This window comes from Anabrus simplex, chromosome 4 (assembly GCF_040414725.1).
Source record: "Anabrus simplex isolate iqAnaSimp1 chromosome 4, ASM4041472v1, whole genome shotgun sequence".
Lineage (NCBI taxonomy): Eukaryota > Metazoa > Arthropoda > Insecta > Orthoptera > Tettigoniidae > Anabrus > Anabrus simplex.
Genome location: NC_090268.1, coordinates 46324950 through 46330231, shown reverse-complemented (window position 1 = coordinate 46330231; position 5282 = coordinate 46324950). Strand labels below are relative to the sequence as shown.

At 43.2% G+C, this 5282-nt stretch overlaps 1 non-coding gene across 1 annotated transcript; it reads left to right on the top strand.

The window, feature by feature from the left end:
• The first annotated feature begins 1600 nt into the window (after nt 1-1600).
• On the top strand, nt 1601-1672 carry TRNAP-AGG (transfer RNA proline (anticodon AGG)). Its single transcript has one exon. It is a non-coding gene; the product is annotated as a tRNA-Pro (tRNA).
• The last annotated feature ends 3610 nt before the right edge of the window (nt 1673-5282 follow it).

The following is a 5282-nucleotide window of genomic DNA, read 5'->3' as shown; positions in this document are numbered from 1 at the left end:
ATCACCCCCTGCTAGGCAAGTGAGTGGCCAGCGAGATCAAACGTTTGCCGAACTCTTTGAATGCCGCTGGGTACGCTTTGCCCGTCTCAGCTATACCTGACATCAGCGCTCCCTGCTTGAAGCAAGTTAAGGGGCAGCCATGTTGACGGTTGTCAAAACAAAGCGAATTGGCGCGAGAGCATATGTTGAGGTGACAGGGAGATCGTGCATGCCAATTTAATTCCCTAAGTTTTAAGAAGTGAAAACATAGATTCTCGCTTTCAAGAATGCCAGCCGTAAGCTCAGCATATGGTTGTACTAATCGGAGTACTAAAACCAAGGATATATCGTACTTTAAGTAAGTATTACTGTATTATAGCCGAGATTCTTTTTTGTAATTTCTGTTTGTAATTAAATCCATTTTATTGTTTACTTAGCGAAAGTACGGATAGCCACGGTATTTATTTGTCGAATTTTGTTTCAGATTTCGTTTAAAGAACAAGTAATTAACCGAACAATACGTTGTGAGGGCGAAAAGAGATAAATGGTATCCCACTCAATTCAGTTGCTTATGCTCTGTACATTTCCAGCCCTATTTAATTTTCATTCACATTTACAAATAAAGGAAATGGAGCGCCCACCACCAAGAAAACGTAACCACAAAAAAAAACCAAAAAAAACCCCACTTATTTCGTTCAAACGTACACCAAGTATGATAAATACAGAATTTTACTGCTATTTTTGAAATGTATACAGCCTTTATTGTAGATGTCTGTTGCCTTCCACACTTCATAATGGACAACTTTCAAGCTTACCTTTCAGCTAGTAATCCCAGTATGATATGGTAATGGGAGAAACATGATATCCCCCCTACATTATAGTAAATAATTACATTAAACGATTATTGTGGTAAAGTATTCATGGGCCGCCTCTGTGGTGCACTGGTTAGCGTGAGCAGCTGCCACCCCTGGAAGCCCGGGTTCGATTCCCAGTCCGCCACGAAATTTGAAAAGGGGCACGAGGGCTGTAACGGGATTCTATCAGCCTGGGGAGGTCAACTGAGTAGAAGTGGTGTCGACTCCCACCTCAGCCATCCTCGAAGTGATTTTCCGTGGTTTCCCACTTCTCCTCCAGCCAAATGCCGGGATGGAACCTAACTTAAGGCCACGGGAGCTTCCTTCCCTCTTCCTTGCATATCCCTTCCTGTCTTCACATCCCCCCTTGGCCCCTGTTCAGCATAGCAGGTGAGGCCGCCCGGGCGAGGTACTGGTCATCCTCCCCAGTTGTATCCCCCGACCCAATGTCTCACGCTCGAGGACACTGCCCTTGAGGCGGTAGAGGTGGAATCCCTCGCTGAGTCTGAGGGAAAAGCCAACCCTGGAGGGTAAACAGATTAAGAAAGGAAAGGATTAAAGACTGACTGATACGTTTCATTTTCGTGTGGAGTAGAAAAAGCGAATTGAGTACGCTGGGATTCGATCCCATAACCTTGAGTATATAAGGCCAGCGTCTGTCCAACAACACAAGGCTTCTGGTACTGTGAATCGAGAGAACTTTCACATACGCTGATTGACTTTCATAACATGTATCTCTACTGTTCCCGATTTCACTGATCATGTGTGGCTCGTTGGTCTAGGGGTATGATTCTCGCTTAGGGTGCGAGAGGTCCCGGGTTCAAATCCCGGACGAGCCCATTGATTTTATTTTACGCCTCCAAAATACGTGGCAATTCACATTGACGCTCATTGGCGTGCGGTGAACGCGTTCGTTATCCCAGCTGCTAGAAAAAAATTAATCGTAATCGCAGCCCCATTTATGAATGGGTATTCATGCCAGCATCATAGCATTTCCTACAGCAGATTTCCACAATGTACTTACAGTTCCCCGGTGATGCATCGTCATCGTACAGTCGTGCCTTCACAAGAATGAACTGAGACTTTTTTTTAGCTTAAATTCCTCACCCAAACACTCTGAGCAAATGACAGACGAAATTTTACAGTTTCACTCGCCTACTGAGTGTAGTTTCAGCGATGGCAGATCTGACAAAGTATTCCTCACGACGAATAACACTGTTATGTTCAGGGAGAATACCACAGAAGTCGCGAAACATCACCCATAAGACAAGAACAACCCTAAAATGTCACTGCCCCTACCACCATTACAGGCAAACACACGGGTGCACAGAAACAAAATACAAAGTACTTGTACTTCGCGCTTGGCTCCGTGATAATCCTGGGCGCTATACAGCAATTCAGCACTCTCCAGCGACCTGAATTTCTTTTCCTGGAACGGAGTTCACTCAGCCTCGGGAGGTAAACTGAGTTGTGGTTGGTTCGATTCTCACCTCAGCCATTCTGGAAGAGGTTTTCCGTGGTTTCCCACTTCTCCTCCAGGCAAATGCCGGGGTGGTACCTAACTTAAGGCCACAGCCACTTCCTTACCTCTTCGTTGTCTATCCCTTCCAATCTTCCCATCCCCCATCAAGGCCCCTGTTCAGCATAGCAGGTGAGGCCACATGGGCGTGGTACTGGTCATCCTCCCCATTTGTATCCCCGGCCCAAAGTCTGAAGCTCCAGGACACTGCCCTTGAGGCGGTAGAGGTGGGATCCCTTGTTGAGTCCGAGGGAAAAACCAACACTGGAAGATAAACAGATTAAGAAAGAGGAAAGAATAATTATGTATGTATGCTGGGTATTCAGCCCGAAGGCTGGTTTGATCCTCTGCAGCTCCGCCAACAGCTGTCAAAAATAGCCTAGGCATCACTGAAGAGGCGTACTAGGGAAATGAGGAGTGATGTAGTTTCCCGTTGCTTTCCTCACCGAGCCAGCCGTTGCTATTACATATCAGTCTGCCAAGCCTACTGAAATGCATGCACCAACCGACCCTATGAGCGATATTTTCACACCATTCATAACAGGGACTGGTTGCATATGTAATGGTATTACTGGCATCACTCATACCTCAGTCACTTTCATATTGTCAAAGCCAAGGATGAGACTGAGACAGGTCAATGAAAGTAACAAATTTGATATAGCCCATACCAGAAGACATAGTGCACTGTAAACACTACATCTCGCCACCAAAGGCATGAATAATTATAAAAGTTATAATAATTATTATAATAGAGCTAATTTTCAATTACTCTTTGAATTACTAAACACTTGTGATTGGGACGTTACCACTGCTTTAGATTGCTTCTATAATAAATTTTTTGAGATTCCTGATTATGGCGTTCCCTGACTAAGTATAGTAAAATAACTTTTTCCAATATGGTATAATAAGGAAATAATACAACTAATTCGAAATAAGGAGTATTATAGGAAAAGAAGACATTGTAGTTAATATAGTATGACAAATGAAATGGAAATAGCGTATGGCTTGTAGTGCCGGGAGTGTCCGAGGACAAGTTCGGCTCACCAGGTGCAGGTCTTTCGATTTGACACCCGCGGCGACCTGCGCGTCGCAGTGGTAGTGGTGGTGGTGTTGGTGATAACGATGAAGGTGACACATATACCCAGCCGTCGTGCCAGAGAAATTAACCAATTTTGGTTAAAATTCCCGAACCTGCTGGGAATCGAACCCAGGCCTCCTGTGACCAAAGGCCAGCACGCTAACCATTTAGCCACGGAGCCGGACATAGCATGACAGAGTTCAAAACAAAGAGAGCAATCCTTAAGAACAAAATAAGAATAGTGTATTGCGACCTTTCCACCCCACGCCATTTGCCGCATAGAACCAATTGACTGCATGATAATCCCTAAAATGTCGAGATACCGCCATATAGCACCATACGCCAAGGCGCTTGATGGAAAGGGACCTTTTTAGTCTAGATTCAGATGCCATCTCATCAGGAAGGAACGAAAAAGAAAATTTTTCAGCAATGATGGGTGAGCAAAAGCTCTTCCGACCGTGCAAGGGTCTACTGCACCCTTCCGTTCCATAGAATCAAACCACCGACCTCCAGGGCCATGGTGCGTTTGCGGCGAAAGATCAAAGAAAATAATACATAACTAGCTTAAAGGCATAAATGAACGGAAGGAAACTTGGGATACAATGTTATTCGGCAAAATGACAGGCAGACAAAAGTTTAAATACCTATTTATTGAGCCTTGATAAATCAAATTAATTAAAAGTTGATCCTGAATATTTATAGTATATCAATGTTGAATATGCAATGTCCAACGGACTAAATACCAATTGTAAAATGTCAAAATTTTATTTCTCCCTTACCTCTTTCTTCTTCCCGACATGATGATAAATATTACATTATAATTTGTATAACATACCTTTTTTTTTAAAATCAGAAATATCCTTATAAATGCGACGGTTATCATTAAGAACTTTCTTCACTATCAGAAGAAGCAATTATTTATACAACAAAAAAATTGAAGATAACTTGAAGTGGTCACCTAGCTAAATTAATTATACAGTATTACAAAAAGTAAACAAATAATAAGTGAATGCTAGTCGAAAAAATCCTAATCAAAATAAAATGACTGATGTCGGGTCCAGAAATCGAACCCACATCCCAATGAATCCACTGACAAAAATTACGAAAATAAAACTCGATTTGTCATCCGTACAAAGAGTGAAACACGACTAAAAGAATGTATAAAAAAGGAAAATATGTACAATAATATGAAAAGAAACAATAAACAATATACTCATGCAATTGGCTGTATAATAAAATTATGTGACAACAAAAATCCATGGTTGCCTCAGAACTCGAACCGATGATATCCAGGATGGCATCGACAAACGGGTCTATAAAAGCTCCCTTTCTTAATTGATCATAGGGTCAACAAATAAATAATAATACTTGTTGTATGTCCGGCGCTCCCTTCTCGCTCCGCCAGCCAGCTGCACGCGCGCCTGTGTATCATTCTGCTAGCTTCGACGCGCAGCCCTCAGTGCGCGTGCCTGACCATCGAGTGTACTATAAATAGGAGCTCCCTGCCTGCTCACTTGCCCACTTGCCCCGGTGTCCAGCTCCAGAATACACCCTACGTCGAGCACGGAGGCTACTCCTCTTGAAAATGTGCTTCGACCAGGTGGACTGAATTTCTGGCAGTGCGAGGTTTCACCTCTGGTCACCGCTCCCTTACCTGTTTCCGCTGCCTATGTTCCGTAATTCTTTTACAAGCCATTTTCATTCCCTAACTTATGCAAGCTCCCTTAGTTTCGCTAGGTGGAATTTCTTCAATCAATTGAACTTGCTTTTTAGGAATTCAGGCACTTCAACAAACAAAGACTCTCATGACATTTATGTTAGTGTGCCAGATAGTTCTCGACTATCAACGTGT